This window comes from Durio zibethinus, chromosome 12 (assembly GCF_047325235.1).
Source record: "Durio zibethinus cultivar Kanyao isolate XHJ-2024 chromosome 12, ASM4732523v1, whole genome shotgun sequence".
Classification (NCBI taxonomy): Eukaryota; Viridiplantae; Streptophyta; class Magnoliopsida; order Malvales; family Malvaceae; genus Durio; species Durio zibethinus.
Window position 1 is genome coordinate 11,208,445 of NC_143173.1, and position 17,916 is coordinate 11,226,360.

The 17,916-nt window shown below is 38.1% G+C and overlaps 1 non-coding gene and 4 pseudogenes across 1 annotated transcript; all 5 read right to left on the reverse strand.

Annotated features, from left to right (window-relative positions):
• Window positions 1–137: 137 nt before the first annotated feature.
• On the reverse strand, window positions 138–291 carry LOC149515679 (5.8S ribosomal RNA; annotated as a pseudogene).
• A 300-nt stretch (window positions 292–591) lies between these two features.
• On the reverse strand, window positions 592–2,395 carry LOC149515680 (18S ribosomal RNA; annotated as a pseudogene).
• Window positions 2,396–5,088: 2,693 nt separating this feature from the next.
• Window positions 5,089–8,423, reverse strand: LOC149515681 (25S ribosomal RNA). Its single transcript, XR_016326382.1, has one exon. It is a non-coding gene; the product is annotated as a 25S ribosomal RNA (ribosomal RNA).
• Window positions 8,424–8,629: 206 nt separating this feature from the next.
• On the reverse strand, window positions 8,630–8,784 carry LOC149515682 (5.8S ribosomal RNA; annotated as a pseudogene).
• A 290-nt stretch (window positions 8,785–9,074) lies between these two features.
• Window positions 9,075–10,880, reverse strand: LOC149515683 (18S ribosomal RNA; annotated as a pseudogene).
• Between the last annotated feature and the right edge of the window lie 7,036 nt (window positions 10,881–17,916).

Sequence of the window (17,916 nt, forward strand, 5' to 3'; positions counted from 1 at the left end):
TTACCTTTGATGGTCACGATGCTATCGTTACTAGGGATTCACTTTTGGGCTAACCACAACTAACAATATCACAGGAGGCCATCTTCTGCCCCTTTACCCAAAACTCAATGGGTGAGGGGTTGGGGGGCAATAATGCATAACACCTAAGCAGCCGTGCCCTCAACCTAATGGCTTATGGTACAACTTGCATTCAAAGACTCGATGCTTTGCGAGATTCTGTAATTCAACCAAGTATCACATTATGCTACATTATTTATTGATGTGAGAGTTGAGTATCCACTGTTAAGTGTCGTTTTGGTTTTTCATAACAAAAGGAGCTATGGTGCTACCTGCGCATGTAATGCAAATGGGATGGCAATGGCACATGCACTCTTTTTCATTTCAGTTCCTTAGCGCGATTAGCGAAAGGGGCTTATTATTCAACTGTGGTGATGATGTTGATAGTTTCATTCACCCAGAAGGTAAAACGAAGTGATCATCATGTACACTCGAGGCCAAAAAAAGCTCAGGAGGGCTCAAGGTATAAAGGCACACTTGCCCCCTTGATGTTTCTTTAATGCATTTGTGGGTCGTTTGTTAAGCTAGTTTTGATAATGAACCTTCTACAAGTTCACTTACGAAAACCTTGTTACGGCTTTTTCTTTCTTTAAATGATAAGGTTCAGTGAACTTCTCACAATGTCGTGGGTAATAAACCAACTATGTTACCACAATTCGAATACTTCACCAGACCATTCAATCGGAAAGAACGACAGGCAATATGTACAAAGGGTAAGGATGTAGTCAGCGCGAGCTGATAGCTTACGTTTACCAAGAATTTCTCATTGAAGACCAACAATTGAAATGATCTATTCCCATCATTATAGAATTTCAAAGATTACCCAGGCTCATCAACCAAGGCTATAGACTCATTGAATACATCAGTGTAGTGCATGCGTGGCCCAGAATATCAAAAGGCATCACAGACCTATTATTGCCTCAAACTTCTTTAGCCTAAACGACCATAGTCCCTCTAAGAAGCTAACCATGAAAGATCACCTCTGTGTAACTAGTTAGCAAGCTGTGGTCTCATTCATTAATAGAATTAACCCGACAAATTGCTCTACCAACTAAGAATGACCATGCACTACCACCTATAGAATTAAGAAAAAGCTCTCAGTCTGTTAATCTTTATTATGTTTAGACCTAGTAAGTTTTCCTATACTGAGTCAATTTAAGCTGCAGGTTCCACTCTTGATAGTGCCCTTCCATCAATTCCTTTATGTTTCATCCTTATGACCACACTTCCCCTGAAACCCAAAACTTTGATTTCTCATAAGGTGCTAGTGGAGTCTTAAAAGTAACATCTGTCAATCACGATCAGTAACATTTATGGTTGAGACTAGGATGGTATCTGATCATCTTCGAGCCTTCAACTTTCATTTTTGATTAATAAAAATATCATTAGCAAATGCTTTCACAGTTATTTGTTTTTCATAAATCCAAGAATTTCACCTCTAACTATGAAATATGAATGCCCTCGATTGTCTTTGTTAATCATTACTTTGATCTCGAAGACCAACATAATAGGACTGAAATCCTATGATGTTATCCCATGCTAATGTGTACAAGCATAGGCTTGCTTTAAGCACTCTAATTTCTTCAAAGTAACAATATTAGAGAAACGACCTGGCTAGTTAAGTTCAAAAATGCATTATTGACAGTAAGAATAAGTAAACTAGTGTTTACCGAGAGGCAGACTAAATGACCTGACCCTAGATCTAACTATGAGTTTTTTAACTACAACAACTTAAATATACACTATTAGAGCTGGAATTACAGTGGCAGTAAGCACCAGACTTACTCTTCAATGGATTCTCATTAAAGGATTTAGATTGCACTCATTCCAATTACTAGACTTATAGAGCTCAATATTGTTATTTATTATCACTACTTCTCTGCGTCAAGATTAGGTAATTTGCACTCTTACTGCCTTCCCTATATGTGGTAGCTATTTCTCATGCACCTTTTTTAGGATCAAACCCTAATTCTCTGTCATCCGTCACCACTATAGTAGGCCATTATCTTACCATCAAAAGTTGTTAGGGTAGAAATTTGAATGATGCTGCTGGCACAAAGGCCATGTAATCCATTGAGTTATCATAAATCATTAGAACAATGGGCAAAGCCCACATTAACCTTTTATCTAATAAATGCATCCCTTCCAAAAGTTAGGGTGTGTTACATGTATTAGCTCTAGAATTACTATAATTATCCGAGTAGTAGATACCATTAAACAAACTATAACTGATATAATGAGCCATTCGTAGTTTCACAGTCTGAATTAGTTCATACTTACGTATGTATGGCTTAATCTTTAAAACAACCATATGACTACTAGTAAGATTAAACAGGTAGCATTCATTTGGGACATTGGCACCACATAGGCCTTAACGTATCGACTGAGTGACAAAAATTGTCGACACAGAGCACAAACGTCGTACATGTCAAGCACGTAAAATGCATAGCATCGAACGAACTAGGGCCGAGGGCCTGCGTTAGCAAAATATTTCATATTTGAGAGCACAATCGAACACTGGTGCACTAATGCAGCCATAGGGGTTTGTGTGGCACACTTGCTACATAAGGAATGATTGAAGTCTGACCTATAACCCCTAAAGAAATGAGGTAAATAAAGGATGGCGAGACATCCAGTTTCTATCGATTTAGGTATGTAGCGTAAGATCTCGATCACCCCTAATGTACGATGACCATATAGGGGGAGATTGAAAAGGATGATGGGTCGATGTTTGATGCATTGAGCAATAAGCCTAAAAACACATACAACCATAGCACCATTTATATGCCTATTGCGTACAAGTGGCAGTACCAATACACACCGGTCCATAACCCACCCAATCGATTACTTGATGAGCAAGTAGAAGAAACAAGGCACGAGGCCTGCCATAATTGCTTGGCATGGGAAAAACACAAGCAAAGGCCATGAGACTGCCATTGCCATTCAATAGGTAACAATGGTATGACACCACCAATGCTTGGTTTGGTTGGGACCATACAAGGATACTCTACTATCACTACCCTAATGGGATGTTACCCGATTTAGGGACTTGTTCCTAAGGTTTTAGGCTTTATTGGTTGCATGTACGAGCTTAGCCAAGCCAAGGCATTTTTAGGGTTGATGAGAAAGGACCACAAGACTGCCAAATACCTAAAAGATGTGGCTAGCCCAAGCCTATAATCGTAGCTTTTGGTTGCATCACCCTAGAGAGCCATTGCTCGATTTAGGGTCTTGGTATTGGGGTATAAGGCAGCATTAGCTGCATGTAAAGCATTAAGCTCTACCTTTTTTGAGTGCATGATAACTGATCAAGGCCATGGGCTCCTACGGGTCATCAAAGCAACTAGTCTCCAAATAACATGGCCAAAAGGTGTGCACAACTTCGATTTTACCCCAGGGAAATTCCCATGGATAAACGTAATGAGAGGCCTATCATGCACACATACTTCGATTGTAGGAGAGAAAGAAGGTACCCGGACAAACACTTTCTAAAGAGCATAAGAGATTTTATAAATATGCTAGTAGTAGACATTAAAGTGTCTGACATGGGGATACCTTTTCCAAATAGGCATATCCCATACCAAAGGTTTACAAATGCTGGTGATGGTCAAGCATGGTTTCATACCAAGGCCTAGCATATGTCGATGGTGTTCGAGACAAGTGCCTGTAGCAAGAGCCAACATTTATTAATAGTGTTTGAGGCAATTACTCACACAAAAATCCATCTTCTTACAATGCTAATCAAGGCACATGCCTACACCAAAAGCTATCATATACTGATGGTGGTTAAGGTAAGTGCCCATACCAAAGGCCAACTTGTGCTAATGGTGGTCGAGGTATGTGTCATCTCAAAAGTCAGCTTATGTCGATAATGGACAAGGCATTTGCCCATACCATGCACCAGTATGTGTCAATGATGGTCAAAGCCTTAGCTAAAGTTTGATTCTAGGCCATAGTGCACACGCAAGGCTTGGGCATGTCCTGGTGATACATTTTTTTACTATGGGCACAATCGTTGGAGCATCATCGAAGAACTTGACCGGTAACATTAGGGGTTCCAATGATTAGGGGAGGGGGCCAAAGATGTATGCACATGACATGTGATAGGTGTTGTTCTTTAGCCCTTATATGGCTTCCTATCCCCTAAGCAACATTGACTACTCACACTCCCTTGAAGAGTATAAGGGCTTTTACAAGTTTATAGCTAGCAGCCATTCAAGTGTTTGAATAGGGAAGCTTTTTTCAAATGGCCACAAAATCTTCTACATTTCAATTTTTTAGCTAAAATTTTTTGTAGATGCCAACAAAAATACAAGGATCACGTATACCAAATTTGGGGCCAAAACACTTTTAAAAAAATTTTTAAAAATCATGAAAAATAAAAAATGAATCATCTTACCATGAAACCACACATGAAGGCTTAGGGGACTGTTATATAAATTTACCCCATAAAAATAGCATTGGCATGGTAAAAATATAAAGATGTGCCTAAACCTACCTATTGCCCAATCGTGGTGCGCATGGTGCATGACCTAAGCCTAAGATACCCTCGCATGGTGCAAGGCCCAACATGTGTCAATGGTGTTTGAAAGAATTACCAGCTTGTGTCGACAGTGATCATGGCAAGTGCCCACTTATGCCAAAGAGGTGTCTGAGGCAACATCCCACATGAAGGGGTCAGCATCTGCTAATAGTGTTTAAGGTAAGAACAAGCTAACATTTGCTGACGATGTTTGATGCAATTACTTGCATAATAATAGAGGTCTAAATATGATCGATGACATTCGAGGCAACAACTACATCAAGGGCCAAATTATGTCAATGTAGATCAAGGCAAGTGCCCATACCAAGAGTATTTGGTTGCCAAATACTGAGGGTATTTGGTTGCCATTTACTTGGACACTTGAAGGAGGGATCTCATCACCTGATCGAATAGGTTACACTAGGGAATACCATTCATCCCTAACCTCAGAAGGTTGAGGTGTAAAAAAATAAAGTGAGAACACTTCAATGGGTATGAGGGGTAAAGAAACAAATCGAAGCAATAAAAAGTTGAATCTTAAGGGATCATGGTAGTAAGGCCACTTTACCACTTATAATATCCCATCATGTATTTAAGTTGTCTGCAAAAGATTTTACTTGTTGCTCGATGGAAATTGAACTCCAAGGAGGCTCACACAGCTTGTCTACCACGGGGGCTACACTTATGATATGTGCCATTGAGGGCCATAGGCCCCTACTAAAAGTCGACTATCGGGTGGCAGGTGTGTGCATCATTTTTAGCTCGAATTCTGACTTAGAGGCATTTAGTCATAATCTAGCACTTAGTAGCTTTGCACCACTGGCTTTTCAACCAAGTGTGATGACTACTTGTGTGAATCAATGGTTTCTCTTATACTAGGTTGAATTACTATTGTGATGCTACCATAAGTAGGGTAAAACTAACTTATCTCACAATAGTCTAAACCTAACTCATGTTCTCTATTGGTGGGTGAACAATCCAACACTTGGTGAATTCTGCTTCACAATGATAGGAAGAGCTAACATCAAAGGATAAAAAAGTAATGTCACTATGAATGTTTGGCTACCACAAGCAAGTTATCCCCGTGGTAACTTTTCTGACACCTTTAGCTTAAAATTCTAAAGGTCTAAAAGATCAATAGGCCACAATTTCACTGTTCATATTTATACTAGAAATCATAATCAAATGAGCTTTTACCTTTTTGTTCCACATGATATTTATGTTCTTGTTGTGCTCATCTTTGGACACCTACATTATCTTTTAATAAATGTGCCACCCCAGCCAAACTCTTCACCTAACAATGTTTTTTGTTTGAATCGGCCAACCAAGGTCGACCTTGGGTCTAAAAGAAGGGGTTGTGCCCCACTTTCATTTCATGAAATAAGTAAAATAACATTAAAAGTGGTGGTATTTCAATTTTACCTAAGGGCTACTACTTATCCTACATCTTTCAAGTCATTTTACAAATTAAACTAGAGTCAAGCTCAACAGGGTCTTCTTTTTCTGTTTATTTTGCCAAGCCCATTCCCCTGGCTAGGTTTCATTGGATAATAGACAGAGATAGTGGAAATCTTGTTAATCCATTCATGGGCATCATTAATTAGATGACGAGATATTTGGCTACCTCAAGAGAGTCATAGTTACTCTTGCCGTTTACTTGCGCTTGGTTGAATTTCTTCACTTTGACATTTTGAGCATTGGGAAAAAATCACATTGAGTGAGTATCCGCAGGGATCATTGCAATGCTTTATTTTAATTAAATAGTTGGATTTCCCTTATCCATACCAGTTCTGAGTTTAATGTTTGTTGCCCAGGAAAAGGCCCTAAGGGAGCCATTCCTAATTTGCCCCTTAATCAGCACATAGTGACCTATTCTTGCCACATGGGTAGGTCAAGCAATGCACCAATAGTCGATGAGTTTGGGCCTAAAACCCTCATGCCCAGCCCTTAAAGCCATTCTTTTTCCCAAGGTTACTGATCCATTTTATTGACTTTTTTTACCTATTTTATTTTATTGACCAAAAGCCGCTCACTTTGGAGACTTGATGCAGTTATGAATACGATCAGATGCGAATAGCATTTGATCCTCTAAATTTTCAAAGGCCATTGAGGGTGCTTCGGACATCATGTGACTTACAGTGCTTTTTCAGCCACTGGACTCTACCTTCGACTAAGTAGTTTTTAGGGTGGGCATGCCATTAAATAGAAAAGATAACTTTTTTCGAGGCCCACACCAACGTCTTCAAACTCCCTAACATTGTTATTAGTTGCCACATCTCTATTCAAAAATTTTAACTCAATTCCCTTTCAAAGCTTGCACAGACATGCTCTTAGATGAGCTTCCACTGTCTTTTAGGATTGACTAACCCATGTACAAAGGCCATTCACATGGAACCTTTCCCATCTTTGGCCTTCAAAGTTCTCATTTGAATATTTGCTACTACCATTAAAATTTGCATTGATAGCTACTCTGCTTAGGCTAGCACCTCAAGTTTTGTGGTGATCACCATGCCTTCATACTCATTAGAGCTTGGCCCTTGCCCTGATGGTCAGGTATGGGCTAGCTGATTCGATCGGTGAGTTATTACACACTTCTTAGCAAATTTTGACTTCCATCACCATTGTCCTATTATCTTAATCAACCAATTCCCTTTATAGGTTTTAGGTTAATACGCAGTTGGGCACTGTAACTGGTTTCTAATTCATCCTACATCGTTAATTTTGCTTACCAAAAGCTTCTGATTCTGTGGCATGGCTCAACAAAGCAACTATGCCGTCCTACCTATTGAAAGTTTGAGAATAGGTTAAGGGCATTATGCCCCCGATGCTTCTAGTCATTAGCTTTACTTGATAAAACTTACTAAGGGCTCTAACTATCCTAAGGGAAACTTCAAACGGAACTAGTTACTAGACGGTTTGATTAGTCTTTTGGACTTATACCTTATTCAGATAAACTATTTGCATGTTAGTATCATTATGGGCCTCCTTCAGAGTTTCCTCTAGCTTCACCTTACTCAAGAATAACTCACCATCTTTTAGGTCCCAACAAGCATGCTTACACTCAAACCCTTCTCAAAATTTCAAGGTCGGTTAATGGTGAACCCATGAAGGATCCCACTAATTAGCTTTCTTGCACTTTACAAGTTTTCTAGCCTGTTGACTTGTACACACGTTAGACTCTTTGGTTTGTGTTTCAAGATGGGCTAGATGAGGAGTCATTAGGCTGATGCTAGGAGCATGCAAATACGAAGGCACATCGAAATAGCATGTGTTGCATTCCACTATCATTGCAATGATGTCTCCGTGGGCATACTAAAAGCCTGGGCTTGGGCTATCACTGTGACCTGTGTTAGTCTATGCCCCGAGCCAATTGACTGGCTCTTGTCATTCTATATATGATCGGGGCACATCACCTGCCTACATCTGCTACCCTCCTAATAATTCAAGCACTATTTAACTTTCTTTTCAAAGTCCTTTTTATCTTTCCCTCATGGTACTTATTCGCTATCAATCTTTTACCCATATTCAGCCTTGAACAAAATTTACCACTCGATTGGGGTTGCATTCCCAAACAACCCAACTCATAAATAGTACCTAATGGTGTGATAAGGTCCAGGCACAATAAGACTCTCACCCTTTCTAATGCCTCTTTCCAAGGGACTTGCGCTTAGTCTGTTACTAAGAATGCTTCTTTAAATTTTAATTTGGATGTCAGGGGCTCTCGATTCTCAAGCTGAGCTCTTTCTAATCCACTCATCATTACTAAAAAATCTAGGTAAGTTTTTTTTCCTCCACTTACTTCTATGTTTAAACTCAACGAATAATGTCGCCTAACCTGGGGTCATAATGCGTGCATCAATTAAGCGATATGGGGGGTCGATGGGGTCTAGATAGAGATGAGGCATGCAATGAGCTTTACCATTAACGATCATGGCACTATTGTTGTCGAAGACTCGCTTTAGGCTAACAACAACTAACGAGATTATGGGAGGCCATTTTTTACCTCTCCTACCCAGAGCCTGATGGGTAGAAGGTTAGGGTGACGATGCATGACATACAAGTAGGCATACCTTCTACCTAATGGGTTAGGGTGTAACTTGCATTCAAAGACTTGATGGTTCACAGATTCTGTAATTCACACCAAATATTACATTTTGTTACGTTCTTCATTGATATGAGAGCTAATATATCTGTTACCGAGAACCATTTTAGCTTTTTAAAATAAAAAAAGCTACGATGTCATCTATGCATACACCATGAATAGGATGGCAATGGCACATGCACTCTTTTTCATTTCAACTCTTTAGCGTGATTCGCATCAGGGGTTCGTTATTCAGTCACGAGTGACAATGGCAATCATTTCGTCCACCCGAGAGGTAGAACAAAGTGATCGTCGTGCATGTTCGGGGTCAGATGGGGTTTAGGGCATAGAGGCACCCTTGTCACTTGGTGTTTTATTAACACATTTGTAAGTCATTTGCTAAGTTAGTTTCATCAATGATCCTTTCACAAGTTGACCTACCGAAACCTTGTTACAACTTCTCTTTCTTTTAAATGATAAGATTTAATGGACTTCTCATGATGTCGTAGGCAACAAATCATCTATGTCATTATTATTCGAACACTTCACCAGATTATTCAATCGGTAGAAGCGATGGATGATGTGTATAAAAGGTAGGGATATAGTCAATGCTAGCTAATGACTCACACTTACTGGGAATTTCTTATTGAAGACCAAGAATTACAATGATCTATCCCCATCATAATGAAATTTCAAAGATTATCCTGACCTATCAGCCAAGGCTATAGACTCGTTGAATACATCAGTGTAGCACGTGTGTAGCCCAGAACATTTAAGGGTATCATAGGCTTGTTATTACTTCAAACTTCTTTGGCTTAAATAGCTATAGTCCCTTTAAGAAGCTAGCCATGAACGATCACCTCTGCATAGCTAGTTAGCAGGTTGAGATCTTGTTCAATAACGAAATTAACTAGATAAATCACTCCACCAACTTAGAACAGCCATGCGCAACCACCCATAAAATCAAAAAGGAGCTCTTAGTCTATCAATCCTTACTATGTCTAGACCTAGTAAGTTTTCTTATGTTGAGTCAAATTAAACTATAGGCTCCACTTCTGGTGTTGCCTTTTCTTCAATTTCTTTAAGTTTTAGCCTTGTGACCATACTCCCCTCGAAACCTAAAAACTTTGATTTCTCATAAGGTGCCAGCGGAGTCCTAAAGGTAACATCCATTGATCCTTGGTTGGCATTGTTTATGGTTGAGTCTAGGATGGAATCTGATCATCTTCGAGCCTTTAACTTTCATTATTGATTAGTGAAAACATCCTTGGCAAATGCTTTTGTAGTTATTCATCTTTCATAAATCCAAGAATTTCACCTATGACTATGAAATAGAAATGCCCTTGACTATCCCTATTAATCATTACTCCAACCCTAAAAGCCAACAAAATAGGACTAAAATCCTATGATGTTATCCCATTTTAATGTATACAAGTGTAAGCCTACTTTGAGCACTCTAATTTCTTCAAAGTAATAATGCCGAAGAAATGACTTGGTTAGTTAAAGCCAGGAATGCATCACTGGTAGTAAGGATGAGTAGACCAGTGCTCACCATAAAGCAGATTGGATGACCCAACCCTAGTTTTAACTATGAGCTTTTTAACTACAATAACTTAAATATACATTATTGGAGCTAGAATTACCATGGCTGCTAGTACCATACTTGCCCTCTAATAGATTCTCATTAAGGGATTTAGGTTGTACTCATTCCAATTACTAGACTCATAAAGCTTGGTATTGTTATTTATTATCACTACCTTTCTATACAGGATTGGATAATTTGTGCGTCTATTGCCTTTCTTAGATGTTGTAGCCATTTCTTAAGGTCTTTCTTTGAAATCAAACCCTAATTCTCCACTACCTATCACCACCATAGTAGGCCACTATCTTACCATCAAAAATTGATAAGGCAGAAATTTGAATGATGCGTCACCGGCATAATGGTTGTATGATCCATCAAGTTATCATGAATCTTCAAAGCAATGGGCAAAGCCCGCATTGACCTTTTATCTAATAAATACATCCTTTCCAAAAGTTAGGGTTTATTGCATGTATTAGTTCTAGATTACTATAGTTATTTAAGTAATAGATACTATCAAACAAACTATAACTAATTTAATGAGCTAATCACAGTTTTACAATTTGAATTACTTCATACTTACACATGTATGGCTTAGTCTTTGATACAAGCATGTGACTACTGGTAGGATCAACCAGGTAGCATTCTTTCAGAATGTTGGCACTACATGGATCTTAATAAATGGACTAAACAGCAGGGAGAGCCAACATGAAGCATAAGCATTATGTATGTCGAACATGTAAAATGTATAGCATTAGATGAACAAGGGCTAAGGGCCAACACTCACAAAACATTTTACATCTAAGAGCACGATTGAACACCAATGCACCAATGCAACCATGGGGGTTTAGGTGGCACACTTGGGACATAGGGCATGATTAAGTTTCAACCCGTAGCCCCTAAAGACATAAGGTGGATGAGAATGGCAAGACATCTGGTTTTCATCAATTTAGGTATACAGCACAAGATCTCGATCTCACCCTCAAAGTATGATGACACAAGGGGAAAGATTGAAGAGAATGACAAGCCAATAGTTTGATGCATTAAGCATGGAACCTACCAATATGCACAACCATAGCACCTTTCATATGCCCATTACATATAAGTGGCAGCATCCATACACACTAGTTCACAAGCCACCTAATCGATTACTCAATGAGCGAGCAGAAGAAACGATGCATGAGGCCATGCCACAACCTCTTGGCATGGGAAAAGCACAAGTAATGGCCATGAGACTACCCCTGCTATCTAATAGGCAACAACAGCACAACACCATCAATGCTTGGTTTAGCTAAGATCACATACGCAAACTTTGCTATCACCACCTTAAGGGGATGTTACCTGATTCAGGAACTTGTTTCTAGGGTCTTAGGCAACATCGATTGCATGCACGGGCTTGGCAAGGCTAAGGCATTTTTGAGGTCGATGAAAAGGAACCACGAGACTACCAAATACACAAGAGACTTGGCTAGACCAAGCCTATGACTGCAACTTCTAATTGTATCACCTAAGAGAGCCATTGCCCAATTCAAAGACTTGGTCTTGGGGTATGAGGTAGCATCAGATGCACGCACTGGCTTGAGCTCAACCTTTTCTAAGTGCTCGCCAATCGATCAAGGCCATGGGCTCTTATGGGTCACTGAAGCAACTAGTCTCTGAACAACATGGCCAGAAAGCATGTATGACCTAGATTTTATCGTAAAGATATTACTGTGGATGTACGCAATGAGAAGCCCATCATGTACACCTACTCCATCCATAAGGGAGAGAAGGAACGCTTAGACAACCACCCCTTAAAAGGTATAAGAGATTTTATAGATATACTAACAGTAGACATCAAAGTATCTGAAATAGGGATACTTTTTTAAAATTGGCATATCCTGCACCAAGGTTTTGTGAATACCGCTGGTGGTCGAGGCATGTGTGCATACCAAAACCTAACATATGTCAATGGCATTCAAACTAAATGCCCACTACAAGGGTCAACATGTGCCGATGGTGTTTGAAGTAATTGCTTGCTTAAAGGGTGATGCCAAAGTGTCAACACATCTTACATTTAGGCTGAGACTAAGGTAGACTTATCCAAAAATAAGATAGACCTATCCTTGGTCCAAACCCACTAAACAAATGCAAAAATAAGGTAGGTTGGAATAGTTAGATAGTGTTTACACTCATTGGAAAAGAAGAGTTGAAAGATGGATAGAATTGTGGTCAAATTCATTATCATGTAATTTACAATAGTAAATGGGCAGATTATGTTTATATACAAATCTCATGATTTTAGGCATGATTCTAGCAATTCAATCTTTGAAGTTTCTATGCTTAGAGGGATGTTCCTAGCCTATTTATTTTTTGTTATTCTTTAGTAGAAGGCATAATAGAGTTTTTTTATCCTTTAGCAATCTTTTAGATTGTTCTTTAAGTTTTGTATCTCTTAGGTGAATTTCTTAGAGTGGTGAACTTCATTGTTCTGTATTTTTAATTAGAATTCTTATGGTGGTGTTTCTGTATCCCTTAGTATCTAGTCTTGTTGGTGAACTTCTATCTCTTTTAATCTAATAATCGTATTTTACTATTATTCAAATTTTTATGAGTTATCTTTTTTGTAAGTTTTTCTATTTGCTATTAATCCCCAATATTTTAACCATCAATTCATAGCATCAAATTGGTATCAAAGCTATGGTAGGTCATTGTTGTCAAGCACTAAAAGAAAAGGTTAAAGCCAACATCGATATTGCACAACTACCAATGTTGACCCAAGGGATGCCTCATAGAAGAGATGCAGTAATAAATCTTTTAACTACAACTAAAGCTACATAGACAAGAAAAAAGAGAGGAGATAAATATGCAAGGAAGGAGGAATGACAAAGATGAAGGAAAAACCAATCTATACCATGGAAACAACAGTGATTCTGATGATAGCACCCCACCTTACCCATGACAAGTGAGAGACTATCTATATAGAAACAAACTTCAACATAGCATATTCAATTCAAAGATAGAGATTCCTGAGTTCAAATGAAAGATACAACTTGAAGAGTTTTTAGATTGGCTACAAATAATAGAGTATATCTTTGAATACCATGATGCCTCTTAATATCACAAGGTAAAGCTAGTGGCCATCAAAATAAGAAAGCATACATCCTTTTAGTGGGAAAATTTGAAGAAGCAAAAAGAAAGTGTAGGCAAGAGAAAAAATTACAACTTGAGAGAAGATAAAAAAAAAGAGTTAAAAAGGAAGTATCTCCCATATAACTTCCATCAAGACATCTCTTTTAGGCTACATAACTTGAAATAAAGAGATCTTTCAATGAATAAGTATACGACTGAGTTTGACCACCTCATGATGAAGTGTGAATTAATGGAATAAGAGGAACAGACTATTGCATGGCATCTTAGAGGATTAAAAATCGAGATAGCTAATAGGTGCAGCTATAACCTTATTGGACTTTCAATTATGTTTGCAAGCTTGCCTTTAAGGTTGAGAGACGACAAAAGGAGGCCCATGATAGCAACTTGAGATTTGGGTCCTGAAAATTCTATATCAATAAAGATGGCTCAGCCAAGATTATTGTTCTTTCCAAGCCCATTCCAAAGCAACACCAAAAGAAAAATAAAACCTTAAAAAGTAAGCCTCAGTCTAGTACACAAACCAAAAGGTGTTTTAAGTGTCAAGATCTTAGACATATTGCCTTAGAATGCCTAAACAAAAAGATTATGACTTTAGTAGAGGAAGACTTAGAGGAAAATGAAAAAGAGCTAGTTGAAGAGAATCAAAACCTTAAAGAAGAGGCAAAAGTAACTTACGACGTTTATAAAGCATCCTTAATCACATAATATAGCTTAAGTATCGCACCAGTTAAGAAGAAGATTAGTTGCATAAAAATATAATCCACACTTAGTGTACTGCACATGGAAAGGTATGTGATGTTATAATTGATAGTGAAAGTTTTGAAAACGTTGTTTTTACTTTTAAACTGTAGAAATTAGGCCTCAAAAAATGGATCACCTCTAACCATAAAAGCTATCTTAGCTATAAAAAAAGAATAAAATCAAGGTTGACAAGAGGTGTTTGATACCTTTTTCCATAAGAAAGTAATACAATGATGAAGTGTGGTGTGATGTAGCTACGATGGATGCTTACCATTTATTGTTCGAAAGACCTTGACATTATGATAAGAGGGTTATCTATGATGGTTACCACAATACTTACACATTTGTAAATGATGGATGCAAAATCATCTTAAGCCCTACCAAGCCCATAATGATGTCAAAATCAACCAAAACGGAAGAGAGTGGCTTGTTTACCAAGCCCAATTACAAAAAAAAAAAAATTAAGATGGGTAGTACTATGTATGCATTAGTGCTAATTAAGAAAAATGGAATAGTGAGGAGCCTCATATAGTCATAAAACCATTGTTGGCAAAATTTTAAGATGTTTAAGAAAAGTTACTAGTTGGTCTACCACCGATGAGGGATATTTAACACTACATAGACCTTATCCCAAGATCTATTCTACCCAACAAGGTAACCTATAGGATAAGTCCTAAAGAGTATGCAGAGTTGTAATGCCAAGTTGATGAATTAGTGAGAAAAAGAATGATGCGTGAAAACATAATCCTTTGTGCAATCCTAACCCTTTTGATGCCTAAGAAAGATAGATCATGGCACATATGTATAGATACTAAGGTGGCCAATGAAATCACAACTAACTATCGCTTTCTTATTTTGTACTTAGATGACTTGCTAGACCAACTACATGGAACAACTATTTTTTCCAAGATAGACCGATGCAGTGGTTATCATCAAATCAGAATAAAGCCTGAAGATGAATGGAAATAACCATCAAGACAATGGATGGTCTTTATGAATAAATGGTAATGCTTTTTGGTTTATCCAATACTCCTAGTACTTTCATGAGATTTATGAGTTATATCTTTAAACCTTGTATTGGCAAATATGTAGTAGTATATTTTGATGATATTTTGGTGTATAGCAAAGATGATGACCAACACTTGAATCATTTACACCAATTGTTTTGCATATTGAGGGAATAAAAGCTTTATGGTAACCTTAAAAAGTGTAATTTCTTTACTTTCAACCTTGTGTTTCTAAGGTTTGTGGTGCTAAAAGAATGAATAATGACGGATCCTAGCAAGGTTGAGATAATTTTAAATTAGCCAACACCAGCATCTCTGCATGATATTCAAAGCTTTCATGGTTTTACATCTTTTTATAAGCGCTTCATTAGGAGTTTTAGCTCCATTGTGGCTCCCATCACTGAATGTTTAAAGAATGAAGCTTTTAACTGGACCAAAAATGCCCAACACAGCTTTGAGCTCGTCAAGACCAGGATCGCTAAAGCTCTTATCTTGTTCTTACCAAATTTTGATCAAGTGTTCAAGGTAGAATGCGATGCATCCAATTCTAGAATAAGTGTTGTTTTAAGTTAAGGAGGAAATCCTATAGCATTTTTTAGTGATGAGCTTAATAAAGCTAAGAGAAAGTATTTAAACTATGACAAGGAGTTCTATGCCATATATGGAGCTTTATTCCATTGGAGTCAGTATCTCTTTACCAAGTCATTTATTTTATACTCAGGCCATGAGGCCTTAAAGTTTATCAATAGCCAGCATAAGCTTAACCGAAGGCATGTAGCTTGGATAGAGTTCTTTCAAGCCTACAACTTCACTATCAATCACAAATCAAGAGCTTAAAATATGGTGGTAGATGCTTTGAGTTGAAAGCACTCCTTATTGGGAACTATGGTTGTTGAAGTTACTAGATTTGATGTGATCAAAGGGCTTTATAAGGCAGACCCTTACTTTGGCTGAATTTAGGAAGAATGTAAGCAAGGACCACACAACCAATTTTTATTGCATGATGGATATCTCTTCAAGGCTAATAGCCTTTCCATTCCCTCATGTTCTTTAAGATAGGCCTTAATCAATGAGGCTTATTATAGTGCATTAGGTGGATACTTTGGAATGGACAAGACACTTATTTTTTTGTAAGATACGTTTCATTGGCCAAGAATGGAGAGGGATGTGATGAAACACCTTGAATGATGTAAAGTGTGTCACATTGCCAAAAGTCATGGTCAAAACATTGAATTGTATACTTCGTTGCCCATGCCTGATGCTTATTGGGAGGATTTTAGTTTAGCCTTCGTAGTTAGACTACTTAAAACTCAAAGGAACAAAGATGCCATCATGATGGTTGTGGATCATTTTTCCAAGCTGGCCTATTTCATTCGTTGTACCAAAATTATAGATGCTTATCATGTTTCTTATCTGTATTTTAGGGAAATTATAAGGCTATATGGAGTTCCTAGATTCATGATGTCTAATCAAGATTCCAAGTTTCTTAGTCATTTTTTATGCATACTTTAAAGGAAGCTTGGTACCAATCCCAAGTATAGTTCTTATCATCATCCTCAAATAGATGGTCAAACAAAAGTAACCAACTACAGCTTGAGCAACCTTTTAAGAAGTTATGTGGGAAAAAATATCGAGCAATGGGTTCTTATTTTACCTTAAGTAAAGTTTGCCTATAATCGTTCACTAAGCCAAACTACTAGTTGTAGCCCTTTTGAGGTAGTGTATGGTAAAAATCCAATCAACCTTTTAGAATAGTTTCTCTTCTTGCCAATCAACAATTTAGTGGATATATAAAAAAATATGGCTAAGGGTATCAAACAATTGCATGAACAAGAAAGAGCTAAGATTCTATAGCAAAATGAATGCCAAAAGCAAGACATGTCCTGATGGTGGTCGAGGCATGTGCATGTGTCACAGTCCGCATGCTAGTCTAAGCTTAGAGGTTCTTTTCAAGTCAATGAGCAATTTTAGTTCTAAAGAGATGCGGTTCGATAGCCAAGGAAACCAAGCCTTGATGCCTATTAGAGGTCCAAGTCATAGGGAACTAACCTAAAATAGTGGTATTGGTAGTGATCAAGACTCTATAGGCTCAGGCACGATGTTTTAGTTTAGTAAAATTGAGCTAGCCCTAGGTGCAAGCGCTCGTGAGCGCTTATATGAATTTACAAGCCACAAAAATGACATTAACATAGCAGAAATATGAAGATGTGCCTGAACCCATCTATTGCCCCAATCGTGGTATGTCTCGATGATGGTTAAGGCATATGCATGTGTCATGGTCCACTTGCTATTCTAGGACTAAAGGTTTTTTCAAGTCAAGAAGCAGTTTCAGTTCTAAAGGGATAGGGTCTAACAGCTAGGGAGACTAAGCCTTGAGGCCTACGAAAGGCCTAGGTCATGGGAAACTAGCCTAAAACAATGGTAATGGCAATGATGAAGACTTAAAAGGTTTAGGCACAATGTTTAGGTTTAGCATAATTGAGCCAGCCCCAAGTATGGGCACCAAGGAACACTTATATGAATTTTTAAGCCATAAAAATGGCATTGAAATGGCAAAAATATCAAGATATGCCTGAACCCACCTACTACCCAGTCATGGTGTGCATAGTGTGCGACTCGGGCCCATAATACCTTTGCATAGTGCACGACCTAGCATGTATCGATGGTCTTCAAAGGAATTGCCCACATTAAAGGCCAACATGTGCCGATGGTAGTCAAAGCATGTGTTGATGGTGGTCAAAGCATATGCTAAGACCAAGGGCTAACCTATCTCAATAGTGGTTAAAGCATGTGCATG